The sequence below is a fragment of the Pyxicephalus adspersus genome, chromosome Z (genome assembly GCF_032062135.1).
Source record: "Pyxicephalus adspersus chromosome Z, UCB_Pads_2.0, whole genome shotgun sequence".
NCBI classification, from domain to species: domain Eukaryota; kingdom Metazoa; phylum Chordata; class Amphibia; order Anura; family Pyxicephalidae; genus Pyxicephalus; species Pyxicephalus adspersus.
This window is the reverse complement of record NC_092871.1, coordinates 59,285,671-59,306,413: the sequence shown is the minus strand read 5'-3', so window position 1 is coordinate 59,306,413 and position 20,743 is coordinate 59,285,671. Positions and strand designations below refer to the sequence as shown.

The 20,743-nt window shown below is 39.2% G+C and overlaps 2 long non-coding RNA genes across 2 annotated transcripts; one reads left to right on the top strand and one right to left on the bottom strand.

Moving 5' to 3' along the window:
* The first annotated feature begins 5,018 nt into the window (after positions 1-5,018).
* Positions 5,019-12,535, top strand: LOC140344129 (uncharacterized). The gene is made up of 2 exons (XR_011923497.1): positions 5,019-5,156; positions 11,956-12,535. It is a non-coding gene; the product is annotated as an uncharacterized lncRNA (long non-coding RNA).
* Positions 9,670-11,940, bottom strand: LOC140344128 (uncharacterized). The gene is made up of 8 exons (XR_011923496.1): positions 11,273-11,940; positions 10,995-11,060; positions 10,828-10,888; positions 10,686-10,745; positions 10,518-10,577; positions 10,350-10,407; positions 10,208-10,270; positions 9,670-10,108 (listed from the first exon to the last, which is right to left on the bottom strand). It is a non-coding gene; the product is annotated as an uncharacterized lncRNA (long non-coding RNA).
* Positions 12,536-20,743: the final 8,208 nt, after the last annotated feature.

Genomic DNA, 20,743 nt, shown 5'->3' with positions numbered 1-20,743 from the left:
GTCCTCATTTAACCCCTAGTGCCCTGCAATCCTTCACTGTCAGGAGGATTTCCAGGGCTGTGTTCATTGCAACCCTGGAAATCCTCATGTCATTTGGATAACCTGTAAAAAAAAAAAAAAGTTTAATTACACAAACACACACACATTAATAAAATAATTTAACATTAAAGCCTCGTCCTATTTTTTACTTATATTTTAACCCTTTCAGGGAATGAGTAAGGGGATTTATGTACCCCTGTACTCATTCCCCAGGGTGGGGCGGTGGAGATCTGGGAGTCTCCTTATTTAAGGGGACTTCCAGATTCCAAAGTCCTGCTAAAAATGTTTATAAAAGCCCCCTTTGTTTTAATAAAAGCTTAAAAATGCTTGAAAAAGCCTCCATTGAGTTCAATGGAAGCGTTTTCCTGCGTTTATCCAGCATTTTAATTTTTTAAATGTTGCAAGACTAAGGCTTAGTCTACATGGACTGTTTCCTCAGCATTTAACCTGAGGCTTTTAAAGCCCATGTTTGAAGTCCACATGCATTCCAATGGGCTAATCTACACCAGGACGTTTCCTTCAGGCAAGTTTTTGAGCTTTATATTAAACGTTGCTTGCAACGTTTGAAAAAATTAAACCGATGGGAAAACGCGTCCATTGATTTTAATGTGAGCGTTTTCCTGCGTTTATGCATGCTAGAAATTGTCAATAAAAAAAGCTTCCATTGATTTCAATTGAGGCTTTTACAAATGTTTTAACAATGGCCTGTGTCCTGTGTCACTATTCTATGTGTCATGCATAAATATATACATGTACTATGCGGTTAAAAATGAACACCTATGCCTGGCACGTGTGAAGATTGTCTGCCATTGTGTTTGCTTTTGGTGCTATTCACACCTGCAAATGATGTCATTCATTATCACTTGTGTGTAGTCATTGTCTTTAATTGTGCTTCACTTTGCACTCTTTTGACTATTCTGTATATACTGTTACATTTGTCACTGTACTCTTGCATGTATGCAGGGATGTATGTACTTCCTGTACTTGCAGAAATCACTTCCCAGGGTTACAATTTGCATTTCTACCAAGTGCTAAAACGCTTGTATAATCGCGGTAAAACGTGCAAAAACGCGGCATAGACGTTTTCCAGCATTTAAACAAAGTTTTAAAAAGTGCATAAAAACGCTTATAAACGCAGTAGGAACGTTTACATGCCTTTTTACAAATCGTCCATGTAAACCCAGCCTAAAACTGCATACACATGTCCAATAATTATCGTTAGAAACGAACGACTGATGAACAACCGATTGGCCAAAAAAAAGTGACCAAGGAGGCCGACGAACGAGGATTGTCGTTGGAAATGAACGACCGCCACGGTGGATCTGATTGGCCGACGATCTTTCACTATCGCGTGTACGGTCGTTCAGTGATTTGTGACTCATTTAAGGCAGTGACATTGCTATTATGAATTTGGACTTGAGCTCTGCCATTTTCCTTTGTGTACACAGAGCTAAAAAAAAGTGTTTAGTAAATCTGCCTTGTCTTTATCCCCAATTACCAACCCAGCGACATTCTTTAAGTGGCCTACAGGCTCAGATCTGATCTTTTTGCTATTAATATATTTGAAAATTTTTGGGGGTTTGCCTTACTTTCCTTTGCAACCTGTCTTTCATTTTGATGTTTTGCACATTTTATCTCCTTTTTACATCTTTTGGTATATTCTTTAAAGATTTCAAATGATTAAGGTGATTGATCCTTCATTTTTATATTTTTGGAATGCCCTTTTCTTGTTCCTTATGGCTTTTTTAACATCAGCTGTGAGCCACATAGCTTTTAATTTTAGCCTCTTAAACATATTACCCATTGGAAAATGTAAGATTTTTTACTTTGATTTTGTGGAACAGACTTGAAACATTCCCATTTCTGTTCTGTGTTCTTCAAGGACAATATTGTCTCCCAGTCCAAGTCACAGAGACTTAATAATGGAAAATTTGCTTTCATGAAATTAAATGTTTTTATCTTTCATGTTTTTGCTTCCTGTTTACAGCTTAAATTTAAATTAAATCATAATATGGTCACTGCTATCTAGTTTCTCTTTTATTTGCACATTTGTTATAAGCTCTGCATTGTTAGAAAGAACTAGGCCCAGCAGAGAATCATTTCTAGCTGAGGCTTCTATAAATTGTACCATAGAATTATCTTGTATTAGATTCCCAAATTTCCTCCCTTTTGCTGTTCCTGTAGTGCCATTACTCCAATCAATGTCAGGGTAGTTGAAATCTCCCATGATTAAAACACTCCCACTTTTTACTGCTTTTTCTATCTGTGCTAGTAGTTGATTTTCTATTTCTTCCTTAACACTGGGGGGTCTATAGCAGACTCCAACAATTAATTGTGTGTTAATAAACCCCACATTCAACTCCACCCATAATGCCTCAACCTCATCGCTTGTTCCATCCACAATTTCTTGTTTCACATTCACTTTTAGATCATTTCTCACATACAGACAGACACCACCACCCTTTTGCTTGACTTTTCTCTTGTCTTTATGAAAGAGAGTATAACCAGGAATATTGACAGCCCAGTCATGCGAAGAACAAAGCCAGGATTCAGCAATGCCAACTAAGTCAAAGTCCTCCTCACTCATTAATGCTTCCAACCATCTTGAGCCATGGATGTAATAATATTGAAGGGGTGCCCTGAAGACCTGAAAATTATTTCATTTGTTCCTTCATGTTCAAAAAGGTTGGGAAAGGCTGGTCTAATGTATGTATGTATGTATGTATGTCCATCATTCCAAAACGCATGGAGACATTTCAACCAATTTTGCCATACATATGACTGAGACTCATGTGAGTACACCAGTTATCTTTGTACAGCGCTGTGCTATATGTCAGAGTTGTATTTGGTGATCACTAGGAAAGGCATGGAGACATTTCAACCAAACTTGCTATGTTCCACCATCACTCGGAAACACATAGAGATATTTAAACCAAACGTGCTAGACATATGACACTGCTGATCTTTGTACAGCCTTGTGGTATATGTCAGAGGTATATAAATGTATAATAATATCGTGTGACTGTGGGGGGACATTAGAGTGTCAGCTCCTCTGTACAGAGACTGATGGGTCTAGCTCAGTGTTTCATTGTACATCACTATGGTAAATGTCAGAAATATATATATATATATATATATATATATATATATATGTGTGTATGTATGTATCTGTGTATGTACAGTTAGGTTCATAAATATTTGGACAGACAACTTTTTTTCTAATTTTGGTTCTGTACATTACTACAATTAATTTTAAATTGAACAACTCAGATGCAGTTGAACTTTCAGCTTTAATTCAGTGGGTTGAACAAAAAGATTGCATAAAAATGTGAGGAACTAAAGCCTTTAACACAATCACTTCATTTTAGAGGCTCAAAAGAATTTGGACAAATAAAAAGCTGAAAATAAAATGTTCATTTCTAATACTTGGTTGAAAACCCTTTGCTGGCAATGACAGCCTGTAGTCTTAGACTCATCGACATCACAAGATGCTGGGTTTCCTCCCTTTTAATGCTTTGCCAGGTCTTTACTGCAGCAGCTTTCAGTTGCTGTTTGTGGGCCTTTCTGTCCGAAGTTTAGTCTTCAACAAGTGAAATGCATGCTCAGTGGGGTTCAGATCAGGTGACTGACTTGGCTATTCAAGAATATTCCACTTCTTTGCTTTAATAAACTCCTGGGTATGTTTTGGGTCATTGTCCATCTGTTTTATGAAACTCCTCCCAATCAATTTGACTTCATTTAGCGGAATTTGAGCAGACTTAACAACAACCAACCAAAATGTGATTGGCTGTTGTGAACGCCTCCCAATCAATTTGACTTAATTTAGCTGGATTTGAGCAGACAGTATGTCTCTGAACACCTCCAAATTCATTTGGCTGCTTCTGTCCCATGTCACATCATAGATAAACACTAATGTCCCAGTGCCACTGGCAGCCATGCACGCCCAAGCCATCACACTGCCTCCGCCATGTTGTACAGATTATGTGGTGTGCTTTGATTATGAGCTGTTCCACGCCTTCTCCATACTTTTTTCTTACCATCATTCTGGTAAAGGTTGATCTTGGTTTCATCTGTCCAAAAAATGTTTTTTCCAGAACTGTGCTGGCTTTTTAGATGTTTTTTTTTTAGCAAAGTCCAATCCAGCCTTTCTATTTTTGAGGCCTATGAGTGGCTTACACCTTGCAGTGCACCCTCTGTATTTATTTTCATGCAGCCTTCTCTTTATGGTAAACTTGGATATCGATACGCCTACTTCATGGAGAGGGTTGTTCACTTGGTTGGCTGTTTCTCTTCACCATGGAAATGATTCTGCGCTCATCAACCACTGTTGTCTTCCATGGACATCCAGGTCTTTGGCGTTGCTGAGTTCACCAGTGCTTTGTTTCTTTCTCATGATGTACCAAACTGTAAATTTTGCCACTCCTAATATTGTAGCAATTTCTCGGATGGGTTTTTTCTGTTTTTGCAGCTTAAGGATGGCTTGTTTCACCTGCATGGAGAGCTCCTTTGATCGCATGTTTTCAGTTCACAGGAAAATCTTCCACATACAAGCACCCCCCTTCAAATCAACTCCAGGCCTTTTATCTGCTTAATTGATAATGAAGTAATGAAGGAATTGCCCACACCAGCCCATGAAATAGCCTAATTTGTCATTTGTCCAATTACTTTTGAGACCCTGAAATGAAGTTATTGTGTAAAAAAAGGCTTTAGTTCCTCACAATTTTATGCAATCTTTTTGTTCAACCCTGCAAACTGCATCTAAGTTGTTTAATTGAAAAATAATCGTGGTAATGTACAGAACCAAAATTAGAAAAAAGTTGTCTGTCTAAATATGTATGCACCTAACTGTATGTATGTGTGTATGTCATCACTAGGAAACGCCTGGAGACATTTCAACCAAACTTGCTATGTTCCACCATCACTCGGAAACATTTAAACCAAAATTGCTAGACATATGACCCGGAATCATGTGAGTGCACCGCTGATCTTTGTGCAGCGCTGTGCTTTATGTCAGAGCTATATTTGGTGATCACTAGGAAATGCACGGAGACATATAAGCCAAACTTGCTAGACATTTGACACCGCTGATCTTTGTACAGCACTGTGGTATGGCAGAGGTATATAAATAAATGTATAATATTAGTGTGTGACTGTGGGGGGACTTTAGAGTGTCAGCTCCTCTGTACAGAGATTGATGGGTCTAGCTCAATATTTCATTGTACGGCACTATGGTATATGTCAGAGCTATATATATATATATATATATATATATATATATATATATATATATAATTGTATGTGTGTATGCTCCACCATCACTCGGATAAGCATTGACACATTTCAACCAAACTTGCTAGACATATGACTCAGACTCATGAGAGTGCACCCCTGATCTTTGTACAGCGCTGTGGTATATGTCAGAGGTATATTTGCATGTATGTGTGTATGTATTGCTCAGTGACAGTGTGCCTTTTGCTTATATTTTTACATACTTTTTTTTGGGCTCTTTTATAAATTTCTGGCCTGTAATAATGCCTTCGAAAAACGTAAGGCAGTTGGCCGAGTGCAATCAAAGGCAAAAAAAAAAAAAAAAAAAAATGAAACAACACCGCAGACAAGAAAAACACAATTGCTTTATTTGATGCCTTTTCCTGTATAATATAGCATTGCAATAAATGAATACCGGGTAATCAGCTAGTTATAAAAATATATGGCATGGTGTATTGCCTGCTTAAGAACGACCAAGAATGTGCAGAAAAGGCTTTGGACTTTGTCGGCTTTGGTTGGTTTTGTCTGTCTTGTTCTGCATATTTGTACTAAGTTGGACTGTTAGCAAGGGGGCCAAAAAACTAGTATTGTCAGAAGGTCTGCAATGGCAGCCCCATTGGAAATGAGAAAGTGTTTTTAAGATGCTAATTATAGCTCCAAACTGCCTTTCTTGGTCCTCCTCCAGCTCTGGTAGTGGATTTGTGGAACTGAATATTTTGTTTACCAAAACTGTTAAAGTTGCTCCTAACTTAAGGAGCCAATACACTTGGTGCCCAACCCATGACCCTGAGCTCTGTTAGGCAATATTTGGTGTGTTCTTTGCCTTTGGTGCTTATTCAAGGACAGCCAGGTAGAATATTAAACTGCTTTGTAAAAGCTTTCTGATTTCATCTGTGGGTTTTAAGTGCTCTTAAGTGGCAGCTCCAGAAAAGTCTTTCAGTTGTGCGTGTAACGTGGTTATGAGTGAGGAAGTGATTACCAAGTTTTTGGAGGAGCGGAGAGAGCGGCTAGGGGGGTATTTTTCTATCAGGTCAGAAAGGTAAGTGGGACAAAAACTGTGGAAGGATTTGAAGGCAAAGCACAGGAGCTTGAATATGATTCTAAGATAAAATGGAAGCCAATGAAGAAAACTGCAAAGAGATGAAGCAGAAGAGGAGCGGTGGGAAGGATGAATGAGTCTGGAAGCAGGCGTTATAATAGATTGTAGAGGAGAGAGTCAGGTTAGTGGAATACCGGAGAGGATGATGTTACAGTAGTCCAGACGAGAGATGAAAAGAGCATGTACAAGGAGTTTGGTGGTCCCTGGGGACAGGTAGGGGCGGAATTTGTAGATGTTGTGCAGGTGAAAGTGATATGACCTGGAAATGTTCTGAATATGGGGGGTAAATGAGACAACAGAATCGAAGGTGACGCCAAAACAATGTGCCTAAGGGGAGAGACGGAAACAGCGTTGTTAACAGTAGGGAATATGCCAGGGGGAGATTTAGAATTTGAAGGGGAGAAGATGATGAGTTCTGTTTTCTCCAGGTTGAGTTTTAAAAATCTGTCAGCCATCCATGATAAGATGGATTACAGGCAGCATGAGACCTTATCCAGGACTGAGGTAGACAAGTCCGAGGTGGGCAGATAGAATTAAGTGTCATCACCATACAGATAGTACTATAAATCAAAGGAGGATATGAGACTATCGAGAGAAGAGGTGTACAGACAAAAGGGAACTGGTTCAAGCACTTACCCTTGGGAAACACCAACAGGGAGGAGAGTGGGAGAGGAGGAATTACCATTGACTTTACCTTGAAAGGAGTGATCAGACAAATAGGAAACTGATACCAATTGAGCGCATGATTTGTATTAGATGGGGGTGATCGACAGTGTCAAAAGCAGAGGAAAATAGGACGGTAGCTAGAAGGTAGGGTGGGATCTTTCTTCAGGATAGGAAGAATAATGGCATGTTTGAAAGCGGAGGGGTGAATAGTTAGGGTTAGGGCAGGGGATAGGAATAGGCACGGAGTAGATCAGAGGGAATTGGGTCAAGCGGACAGGTAGTAGATGGAGATGATGAGAGAAGAGTGGAGACTTCATCCACAGTAACAAGGCAGAGGTGTCAGTGATGATTTACAGGTGGAAGGGGTGGATATTATTATCATCATTACACAGTATTTATATAGCGCCATCATATTACGCAGCGCTGTACGAAGTCGATAGTCGTGTCACTAACTGTCCCTCAAAGGGGCTCACAGTTAAATGTCCCTACCATAGTTATATGTCATCAATGTAGTCTAAGGTCAATTTTGAGGGGAAGCCAATCAACCTTACTGCATGTTTTTGGGATGTGGGAGGAAACCCACACAAACACGGGGAGAACCTGCCAACTCCACGCACATAGTGTCTTGGACGAGATTGGAACCTGGGACCTAGCGCTGAAACGGCCAGAGTGCTAACCACTGAGCCACGATTGGAGTAGCGTGGTAAGCAGAGACATCATGGGTGATTTAGTCAATTTTATCTCTGAAGTAGGTGGCTATGTCTTGGGCAGGGAAGGTAGTTGTGAGGGGACCAGATGTGGGGATTAGGAGGGAGTCAGTTGTTGAGAAGAGGCTGCGTGGGTTGGAAGCTTGAGAGGAAATGGCATCAGAGAAATAATTTTGCTGGGTGACAGAGAGTTCAGTGGTAAAGTGTTGTAGTCTGGCTTTGTAGTCCATAAAGTCGGTGCTGAGGCCAGATTTCTTCCACTTGCGCCCAGCTGCATGAACAGTCTTTTGTAGATGTTTGGTGTGATTGTTGTGCAAGAGTTGGGGGTTGGCAGGAGGGGGTAGCAGAAGGTGGCAGAGGCAACTTTATCCAGAGCCAAAGAAAGACTGTGGTTGAACGGAGTGGCAGCTTTTTCAGCAGATGTGATTTTAGACAGAGTGGGGATTAGGGGCGTAAGGCAGTTTGAGAATAGGTTGTGGTCAAGGTTACGAATATCTCTCTGCCATTGAGCATGTCTGCGATGTGGCAAAAAGGGCAAGAATTAGATTAGGTTAAAAGGGATAAGGTTGTGATTAGAACAGGGAAATGGTGAGTTGTCAAGATGGGTGAGGTCGCAGAGTTTGGAAAATACCAGGTCAAATGTCTGTCTGGTGATATGTGTGGGGCTGTTTATGTAATGGAGAGCAGGTTGGCTGAGGAATGATGTTTGGGGTCATCCACTGCAACATTAAATTCATCGAGGATTAAGGTGGAAAGGTCATCGGAAAGAGTATGTGGGAACCAGGAAGCAAAGTTATGCAAATTAGATTTAAATTGCCAATTGACGTGCAGATAAAATTAGAATGAGAAAGTTACATAGATTGAAGATTCAAGAAATATACTGCTGTAACCTTTTGAGATGTTTTCTGTATTCTGGCTGAAGTGTATCACACACTGAGAGCTCAAATAGAATTTAATTGTGAGTGACCTGAGAACCCCTGTTTGTGATACAGTGAAGAAATTCAGTAACACACATGCTGCAGTGTCAGTACCAGTTTTTTTTGCTTTTTTAAAGCTCCAAACTGACAAAACCAGCGTGAAGTGCAAAGGTCATCCAGTGGTAAAAAAAACAAGCAAATTTTGGATTTTCCTGTTCTGAGTTGGTGACTCAAAAGTTTGCAAGCCAAAGACAGCAAGGCAATTGGTGATTTGATCTGCACATTACAATGTTAGTCATGCACTATGCAGTATTTTCTATACAAAAATGATCAATGAAAATCATAAAAAATACTTTTTTGGTCATTGTTTGCAAAATGTTATTTGAATTTGGTGATTGGTAATACAAATTAAATATGAAACCAGTAGTTAGTACCTCTAATAATTGTAGTATTTAGCAAAAGATTAATTTGTGTATTGATTAAAAGAGCAAATTGCGTTGTATTGCATGACATTAGCCGGGTGCAGTTCCTGGCAGACATTCTCTTAAATGACAGATCTAACATTAAATAATATTCATAGCTATTTGGGACAATCACACTTTTCTCCTCATTGATGTATATTTTGTTTTACAGCCCATTCACACCAGTGCATATTTATTTGCATCATTGTTTTGCAAGTGCTTCATTTATAAAACAGGGAATCTGGTATTTCCTCAATCTTTCGCTGGTGGGAATCAATTACTGACATTAGAACACAGATCTGGAAGAATCCCACAATGGAATGTCGGAAATTGTTTAATAGAGCCCCAAATGTTTTTTTTTAATGTTACTTTGTTGCATTGTTATTGCTTGTTTGCTGTGTGTTTATCCTGAACATAAAAGAACATTTTCTATGCATTCTTTTTCATCATCTATCATACAAAGTGAGGAACCTCCATAAGAAAATACAAGCATTTTTGCTCATTGCCTCTCCTTATCTACAACCTTGTTTTAGGCTTGTCAATGTACAAATAAATGCAGGGCTCTGAGGGTTTCAGTTACATCAGGGTGATAGGCTGATTGCATTTATGAAAACAAGTTAGTAATGTTCTAAATTTTTCTACTAGAACAGATTTCCTTTTTACCAGAAAATTATGCGTTGTTCAAATTTAAAACTTACCTGGCAGTCAAGTATAAATAAATGACACACACACACACATTTTTTTTATAAAAATATTTTTACTAAACAAAAATAAAAACTATATTAAAAAAATAAATATTAATATAAAAGTTCCTAATTTTTTTTCATGATCTCTTGTTAAAGGGCTTGCAGGTCTCTTCGTGAATGACGCACTATCTTGGCCACGACCTTCCATTTCTGGTCCATGGCCTCGAGTTTGGCCATCCATTTTTTTTTTTTTGGGAAACAACATCTGTGTAGAAATAAAAAGAAGAATATTAAGTACACATATATTGTGAAGCTGACACATGGATATGAGACATTTTTGCATGAACAATATATGAATGCTTACCAACACTTCTCGCCATCTGTCCTGACGTGCCTGGTACAGGACTTTCTCGTTCTCCCTCTGAAACTTTAAGAGCAAACAAAAATAAAAAGTTAAATTACACACAATTACATGCAACCTACCTCTCTAAAATTTTGGTACATACCTGGGTAAAAATCCAACACAGGTTCAACTACCTCCTCTGCAGGGGAAACCAGAATCAACTTGGCATAAAAATAAAATCAAAAGAATATTTGAAATATATTTAAAAATAATATATTTTAATATATTTAAAATAATACATTTTTTTATTAAATATACAACAATATCCTACCTTCCACCTCAACCTGCTCCTCCGGACACCCAGTCTGTTCAGGGGAACCCAGAATCAACTCTGCATAAAAATAAAATTAAAAAAAATTTGAAATATATTTAAAAATAATATATTTTTAATATATTTAAAATAATACTTTTTTTTATTAAATGTATAACAATATCCTACCTTCCACCTCAACCTGCTCCTCTGGACACCCAGCCTGTTCAGGGGAACCCAGAATCAACTCTGTATAAAAATAAAATCAAAAAAATATTTGAAATATATTTAAAAATAATATATTTTTTTTAAATATATAACAATATCCTACCTTCCACCTCAACATGCTCCTTTCGGACGCCCAGCCTGTTCAGGGGAACCCAGAATCAACTCTGTATAAAAATAAAATACAAAAAAAATTGAAATATATTTAAAAATATATTTTTAATATATTTAAAATAATACATGTTTTTTATTAAATGTATAACAATATCCTACCCTCCGCCTCAACCTGCTCCTCCGGACACACCTGCGGCTGCTCCTCTACCTCCGGAGCACGGCGTCCTAATGCATAAAAACAAATACAGAACAAAAAATTTACATTAAAAAAATGAAAAACAACATACAATAATAACAAAATTACTAATAATTAAAAAAAATATCAAAAAATACAAATAAATTAAAAATAGTTTCCCAAAATATTACATTACCTGAAAAATAATAAAAAAATAATTTTCCAAAACTAAAATTTAAAAACTGAAAAAATTTATACTTACGTTTTTTGGCGATATGATGCCTTAGTGCATCCAATATGTCCCTCTCAAGTTTTTTTAAATCAGACCAGACCATCAAACTAGACCAGTGAATTGGTTACTGCTTTCACCCGGTGCTGCTGTAGCAGAATCTTGCTCCATTAGAGGACCAAATGATGCACTGCAATTATTGTGGCGTAGAAAATTATGTAGCAAGCATAGACTACCTTGTCAATTTTGTCCATGTGGAGATTGATAGCAGTATGGAATATTCGGAAGCAATTTGCTAGAATACCGAATGCATTCTCAACCACCCTCCTAGCACGAGATAACCAGTAATTAAACATTTTTTTTCTGTTTGTCAAGTTTTTTTGAGGATAGGATTTTAACAGGTTTTCATGTAATGCAAATGCTTCATCTGCAACAAACACAAAGTTCAGTCCCTCCACAGTTTAGCTGTTTCTAGGAAGGTGCAGTTGCATGTTCATCAGCTTCCTGTGAAATGGCGTACCTGCCGGTGGGGTAATTCTTACATGCTTCCCATCAATTGCTCCTCCACAATTTGGGAAGTTCCATATATCTTGAAATTCTGAAGCGATGGCCAGCCATTCCTCTGGTGTATCAGGAAACTGAAAGGAGAACATAGGAAGAGTTTAATATGCATAATAATATGTTCTGTTTATATGTTCTATTTATTTTTATTGCAGACTTCATCCTGTAGTTAACCTGCAGAGAGCTCACCTGCCGCCACAACATCCACTTCAATGAGTTCCAACCATAAAAGGGGTCAGAAAAGAAAACATCAGGAGCTGGAAAAAGGGAAGCTTTCAAGAAAGTCATGTCCATATTAAATGAAAAAGAGGATCACTTGGATGGCTTTGGCTTCTATATTGTATCAAAACTGCGGCAGATGAGCCCAGAACAAGCAGGTGCTGTGGAGATTATCACGGATTTGGTGAACAAAGGGATGATGAACCAACTAAACCCACAATACCCTACCTATTCCTACCCCTATCCATACCTGCAGCCTTACCCTTCACCTGTACACACTCCATGCCACCAATATGAGCCTCATCACTACCCTTCCTCCAGTACACCAAATCAGTACAGTTTTGGCAATGAAAGCCTCCATTTCACTGATTTATAGTGGGAGTCACAAATGTTAATTGTTTTTTTGTTGTTAATATTGTTAAAATAGTTATATTTTGTTTTTATGGTTATTTATTGTTATTTACATATATACATGCACTTTGTTAAATAAAATGTATTTTTTGGTTATGAAGCAAATGTGTCATTTTGTTTTAATGATTGTATGGGGCCCCTACCTTCATGTACTCATCTTTCAAGCAGTCGATAATTGCTGCACACGTCTCGGGGATGATATGACCCATTGCTTGCGGTGAGATCCCAGTGGAGAACTTCATGTCCTGCAGAGATCTTCCAGTGGCAAGGTATCTCAGCGTGGCGATCAACCTATGCTCAGGTGTAATGGACTTCCTCATGAAGGTATCTTGTTTCTGCAGAAAAGGTCCAACTGCAGAAAGTAATTGCTGGAAACAGACATCTGACATACAAAGATAATTCTCGTAGTCACCTGGGAATGAGTGGCGCAGTTCCCGTAGCAGATTCTCATGTGAAATGTTGTCTCGGTCCAACAACCAATCCTTACACCACATTCGCCGCTTCTTCTCATTGTCCTTCTCTTCAGCACTAAGCAGACACATCAAAGCAAGAGCTGCTTTCTTCTTCCTTGAGAACACTTTGAAGGGCATACTGCACAGTGGGACAAAGGAACAGTATGTTGAATGTCGTTCGTTTGACACACTATTCGTACACACTATTCACTTCCTCTGGTGCACATCACTTCTGTATCGTTCAAACGATCGTATCTATCATGTGTACAATATCGTTGAACGATCGTGTCGTTATCTGCATGTACAGGATCGGTGCTATACGATCGTTCAAAGATATCATGCAGGATCGTTGGTCGTTCGTTTACCAGCGATAACCGCTGTCATTGGGACAAAAAGTAATGGAAAATGTGGAACAAGCATAGAGGTGAAATCTTCCAATGGAGACCCTGATTACAATTGTCACATATGCAATATCACCTAAATTTGGAAGGGTTTTCTGTCAGTGGTGCTATATGTCCCAGCTAACGGGCACTCCCTTCCCCATTCCCTAATTACATAATGATAGAGAAACTGATACCATAAGGCAGCAGGAGATGCCCTAGTCATTTAAAAGATCATCCTTGAATTTGATTGGTGAGGCCAACGTTTCCAGTATATCTGTGTTTTAGGTAAGAGTAAATAAGTTTATATCTGAGTCTTTGAAAATTCTTGCCACTCATTTTTTTTAGTGACCTGTGTATGTCACATTCACCAAGTGTTCACCAACTTTATTGGGTATCCAACCAATTTGTTGCTAGCATTAGTAGCATATTTAAAGGCAGGTCAGCATCAGTATCAGCTAATTCCTCGCTATCATCATCAGCCTGTGTACATCCATGTCTTCACCAGCATGACCTGTCTGTGTCCAACCAAGTTATTAGCATCATCCCCCTATGTCCAGCATCATCATCCTGTGTCCAGCCATGTCTTCACCAGCATGACCAGTCAGTGTCCAGCCAAGTCTTCATTAGCAGCATCAGCCTGTGTCCAGACATGTTCTCACCAGCATGGCCAGTCTGTGTCCAGACAAGTTTTTGCCAGCATCTCTGTGTTCCCAGCCAAGTTTTTTTTTTTACCAACATTATCAGCCTGTATCCAACTATGTTTTCCCTAGCAGCCAATGTACTGCCAAGTCTTTGGCAGCATTATTGGTCTGTATCCAGCTAAATCTTCACCAGCATCAACCTGTTTCCAGCCACCATGTGCTTTAAAGGTATGCTCATTGGTATGTTTATTTTTCTTTATCTGTTATATCAACTAGCTGTTGTGTCCACATCATGTCCTTTAAAAGAAATTTGAGATAAATAGCTGGAGATGCCATTGTGTCTTGTAGTATATTCAAGACAGGAAGTCCAGGAAATGCAAGCATTACCAGTGCAAAAGAAGCAACGTTCTCCGATGAAGTGGCTGCATGAAGCATGTTGGCTTAATATTTAGGATTTTTTGTGAAAATAAACATGCATTTCAAGGACAAGAAGTAAAGGAAAAATTAATTAGTGGGGCAGGGACATCAAAACAATGCAGAGGGGTATTAGCTGGCCCTGACAAAAGTAAACTGTCAAAAAAGTAATGCATTATCACAGTAGTGATTATAGAGCTGGAAGAAAACGCATGGGGAAATTTGCATGATTTTGACTCACAAGAACTTACCCATGAACAATAACAAAGTGTTCAACTAGTGGTTGAACTTGATAGACTTATGTCTTTTTTCAACCTAATCTACTATGTAACTATGTTCATCTGGTCAAAAGTCACGTAAAGCAGCAGTTCTGGACTTGGTGTATTTAGCTGTTCATAACACACCCTTCCAGAGTAATACACAGGATTCCAGTTAGATCTTATTTTTAGAATTCCCAGTCTTAAGTGTGGTTTTCTCTAATTTAGGGAAATTATTTACTTAACTAATTACTTCTCTTAATCTTTTCTATTTTCTTGAAAACATGTGGACACTAAGTATAGCACACATGCCTGCCTTTTCCAGGGGTAGTAAACATACCTTCAATATTAGCTTTAAAGTATCAATCAATATTATTCTCTATTACCAAATTCTTTCCTAATCACTTTTATACATTGCAAGGATGATAGCAAGCTTTATTCTAGAGTTTATCCTGATCCTGTTCCTAAAATATGGATTCCACACACTTCATAATTCTTAAGTCAACTTAGAGGGTATTTTGCTATAGTCACATGGTCTAATTAGAGAAAGACTCTTTGAGGAGGGACCATCAGCCTTTCATGTTGGGTTTTGTAATGTATGTAGCTAATTGTGGACAAACCAAATGTGTGTTAGGATAGTTGAAGTGAAAAAAGTAACAAAAATGTTTGTCAAAATAGTGTATTTTCACAAAAAATTGCAAAAAAATGGCCATATTTTTTTTTGCAAAGCCTTTACAGTATTGTCACTCAAAGTTGCTTGGGGTTTGGTGGCTGTCAGAACATAAAGCTAGAAAAAAAAAATGTAGATTTTCTATTAACAAATGGTAAAGTATATATAGGAAGACACATTTTAAAGCCACCCACTGACTTTTTGAGTTAATTGCAGAGCCCCTCACCATTGACCACTTGGTGACAATAAAATGTTTGTAAAAAGATTTTCAAGAACAAAAAGAATTTTCAAGAAGAGAAGAAATGCATGATTGTCAAAGCATCCAATATTTAAAACCAAACATTAGGTACAAGTATTTTCTTTTATGTAATTAATGAATATTTGTTTTTATTCACCTGTGACATGTTCCTACCAGATCCCCCCCCCCCCCCCCCGTTTCCTTCTTAGAAGTTTTGGTAAAAATACTACATTCAGGAGTTTTGCAATTAATTTGTAAAGTCTTCATTATTAATTAGAAATCCTTATTCGCCTGAGAAAATAGGTTCCAACTTCACAAAACTTGCCTGCCAATCTCTAAATGTGTGTTTGGTTAAATAGAAGCAAACCTTTCTTCACGCTAAAAGCATACAAACCACAAAAATTACCTATATAAAAGCAACAGACTCCAAAGCAGCCAAAATTTTCAGAAGGAGGATAAAAATGACATCCCCATATTTATCCGTTAATATTTTAGCATGAATGAGACTGGATAAAGCCAGCTGCAATAAGGAGTGCTAATGTTTCCCTTATGATTTTTGTTTTATAGTGTGAAAACACGCTAACGTTTTTGTCACGTAACCCGACTGTGCTGGAAACTGGCCAGACTGGGAACTATGTCAGGAAGGTTAGTCAAATGACAAGTGGCTTGTCAGCTATCTTGGGCATCTAGAAGGTGAGATGGAGGATCACCTCCCTGTCAGTGACGTTAGTCAGGCTTGTGCAAACTGGAGACCAGAATAATCCAGACGTCAGTATGCAAACCTACCTGAGGCAGAGAAGATTTCCCATACTGCTCTATGTAACTATAAAAAACAAACACAAAGGAATTACACTTAGAATATTGCCTGCTGGGTAATTAGTGACAAGACAGAAACAAAATACCAGTCTAAAAGTAGAATTTGCCATTAGACTAGGACCTAACTGCAGAAAGGGACAAGCAATGTCCCTTCTATATTAAACATTGTTACCTAATTGCTGTTCAAGTTGTCAAAATGTACATTTGTATCAGCTAAGCGTTGGTTGCCAGTTTACCTGACACCCCCGACATCCTCGATGCTTCTGCTGGTGCAAGGACTGAATGAAGTTACTTCATTGCGGCTTACCAATCAAGATAGTCAAAGATTGGAATAAGGAAGAGACGGGCACAGGAAAGCATACACTGGGTTTAGTTTTGCTTTAAGCTACATACACATTTAAAGTGAGATATGAATGGTCATGCTTGACTTAGGTGAAAATCTAGTGTGTGCACAGCAGTCCCGCAACGTCACTCAACAATCCACCTGAAGACTTCTATAGTTTCCTATGAAGAAGAGCTCATCCTCCCCCCTCCCCTTTCCATTGAACAGAACAGGCACTGGAATTGAATATGAAAGATTATTTCCAGCAACAGAAACTTAACATCTGTCTGGCATCTGGGCTTTACACATGCATACCTCCCAACATTTGGAAATAGCCAAGAGGGACACTTTTCAGCTTTAGGCAAAACTAAACTAAAATAAAAAACAAAAATTAAAAAAAACCCACTTTACTTCTGCGGATTCCTCATTTACTCCATTGGTTTCCTGGATTGGGTCCAGTGCCATCCAGTTATCTGTCTTCAACCCAGGGTGGAGAACACTGCCATCTTCTTTCTCCTTCTTTCTGCTTCTGCCTACATCAGCCGATCTTGCACTGCACAGGCACAAGATGGGCTGATGTAGCCTGTGGTAAAAGGGGAAAAAAAAAAGAGTGCGATCTCACTATGCATGAGATCGGCATTTTTTTTCCAGCATTGCACAAGAAAAACTCCCATTGCCGTGACGATGAAGACAGAAAGAGAGCGACTTCACCTTCTTTTATTTTAAACACCCCCCCCCAAAAAAATAAAGAAGGTAATTTTTTCTAGTGTTGTTGTTCGTATTCGGGTTGTCCTAATGTTCGACCCGAATTTGACCGTTCGAATTCGGTTGGACCCGAACCGAATTTTGCTGGATTCGAATACCCAAATTCGACCCTCCCACAATGCATTCAAACAACTAGGGACCTCCCCCATGATGCAAAGGGCCCTCCAATTAGAGCAGGGATGCCCCCCTCCATGTTTGTTGTGGCAGGCAGCCAATTGGTTGTCTGTCACTGCATGCCACACAGGCAGCCATTGGCTTATATTAGGCCAAGGCGTGCCTGCATTTACCACTCCTGACGGAGATTTGCTGATAGCATCACAACCTTTCTGTGCTGCTTGGCTTGCTTTCTTTGTCAAAGTGAAAAAAGTGCTTTACTTTGGTATACTGTGTCACACTCACCCTATTAGTCAGATAGATTGTTGGATTGTACTGTATTTGTGCAGTCCTGAAATCTACTGTACTCAGATAGGTAGAGTGTTTCACTGTTTGCTAGATAGATAGCTAGATAGATAACTAGATAGATAGATACATAGATAGATAGATAGATAGATAGTCAGTGTGTTACATACACGCAGCCAGAGGCAGGGTCCCCTCACTGACTGCGTGCACAGTATCACACTTGTACTGAGATACAGACACACAGACGCAGTGTATACTGCAGTATATAGTTTGTATACTGTGCTGCATATTACAAGCGTCACCACTGAAGGAAAGTGCTGCATACAACACAGCGCACTTGCATTTTTTGTGTCAACCCCCCCACATCAAATTGACATATACATATATATATACATATATACACACATATATATATATATATATATACGTATATCTAATTAGCTAGAAAAAAATTTGCAGGGTGTCAAGCCACATAAATAAAAACATTTCTACAATGTCTGGCCAAAGAGGAAAGGGCAGCTTTGACAGGGGTGGCAAGCAAACCAGTATGAGTTTGTTTTTAGCTGCAGACCCAAGAACAAGAAGCGCTGCTGTTGGTGGTGGGCGTCCATTATTGCCACACCAGGCATAAGACGTAGTGGAGTACATGACCCAGCCTGGGCGTTAGCCCCAACGTGTGCATATGAATTAGGGGAAGAGGAAGGTTATAAAAATTATTGGGAAGATGAATCCGTTGATCCAAATCCTCCTTTTCCTGTTGCCATGGGAGAAATTGCAGGCCAACAGGAAAATACAGATGGCATGCTGGTGATAGACCAGGGTCCTAGTGGGAATCAAGATCTCTTAGCCACAGAAAAAAATGCAGATGGGAAAGAAGTGAACTCTAGGGAGTACCCTACTCAGCCTTTAAAAACACTCATGAGGGTGGCAGAGTTCATTGGAAAATTTAAACCACGGGAGCATATTACGTCCCATGCCATGAATGTACAACAGAGGTGTGCATTTTTGGGAGTTAGGAATCCTAGTGACCAGGTGAAGGTATTGCATTTAACCATTGATCCCCACACCTGGAATGCCTTGCCAGATTGTATTAAGGAGGGCAAAGGGAGTTACAGTCAAACTGTAGAGGAATTGCAATCCATAAGTTACCCCTCAGCCGTAGGATTAATGGTAGCGTACCAAATTAAACAACAGAATGAAAAGAACCCTCTGGTGTATGCAAATAGATTATGGGCAGCCTAGGACACTAATAACTCCAAGGCCACCCGAGAAGATGTAGAATATAAGAGTCTTCTCATCCAGAATGCCAATCCTGTAATTCGTGAAAAATGTGAACACCTAATAGATCCCAAGAAACAAAGTTATGACGAAATAAGAGGCATACTACATAGATCTTTCCAGGCCATCCAGTCATAGAAACAGTACCAAAATAAAGAGAGAGTTGTTCAACCCCCACATTCAAATGAAACTGGTGTGTCTTGTTTGTATAGTAGGACAGGGTCCTCATCCAGTGTTTGTAGGGAAGGTCACAACTTTAATAAAACCATTTCTTTGTTTTGTAAGCGGTCATCAAAGGTCCTGAAAATTCCAGGTCCTCAGCCTAAACCTGTGCCAGGAGTAAGTAAATGTGTTAATGCCTTTCACAAGATAAGATGCTATTCTTGTGGACTATTTGGCCATATTGCCAGACTTTATTTGTCCCTTTGTGAAAAGAGGATAAACCAACGTCCATATAAAACATACAGACGTGATATTGAAGTGTATTCACCACGTTGGGGGACCCATCCTCATAAGCACAAGCCAGGGGTCTCTCCCAAAAATTCAAAGGCACAAAACAATTCTTTACAGGCCTAGTACATGATCTTCTGGCCACCATCCAATTACCAAGCAAAGTTGCTATCGTCCATTGTAAAGCACATACTGGCCTTCAAACGGACATAGCGAAAGGAAATGCCCTAGCTGATAAGGCAGCAAAGGAGGCTGCTGTTAGGGAGGCAGCAACAGTTCAAATGCCCTCCCTAGTTCCAGAGTAGTGACAAGTTAGAATGGCAGTCAGTAGGTGCAGTACAAAATCCTGATACGGGTCTTATCTGCAAAGAGGGGAAACCATGTGTTCCAGTTGCAAGTGCCCCAATTTTAATTGCACAATATCATGGCCTTGGCCATAGGGTTGCACAGGCAACCACTGACCTCATTAGGAGAGATTTTTTCATACCAAGCCTTAGATCAAAGGTACAGTCCTATGTTTCATGATATATTATATGTCTCAGAAACAACCCAAATAACTCAAAGAAGGCCCAACACCAGCATCTGAGTTACCCAACTTCACCATTCACTCATTTACAAATTAACTTTACCCATATTCCAGACAGGAAATAAACAGGAGTATGCTCTTGTAATTGTGGATATGTTCTCTAGATGGACGGAGGTTTATCCTACTACCAATGAAACCAAACAAATTGTGGTAAAGATTTTGTTGCAAGAGATCATCCCCAGATGGGGATGTCCGGTCCAAATCAACTCAGACAATGGACCAGCTTTTGCGTCCAGGGTATGTAAGGAGCTTTCCAAAGCCCTTAGGATTGACTTAAAGTTCCACCTCCCCTACCACCCTCAGAGTTCTGGGGTAGTAGAAAGGATGAATAGAACAATGAGAGAAAAAACGTAATTAATTAAAATTACTGGAGGTACGTTTACTAATTGGAAAAAGTTTTTGCCTGTAGCCTTAGCAGAAATTAGGATGCAGCCTAATAAGAATACGGGCTACTCACCATTTGAGGTCCCAATGGGAAGACCCTTCCCTACTCCTTGGGGTCCAAAAGCCCCCCTGATAGAAAAAGGGGATCTAGAAGTAGTACAGGCAGAATATGTGAGAAAACTTGTAGAAACTTTAGATCAAATTGAAAAAGATGTTGCTCGTGCCTCTCCTTTCTCTCAACAGGAACCTACGCATCCT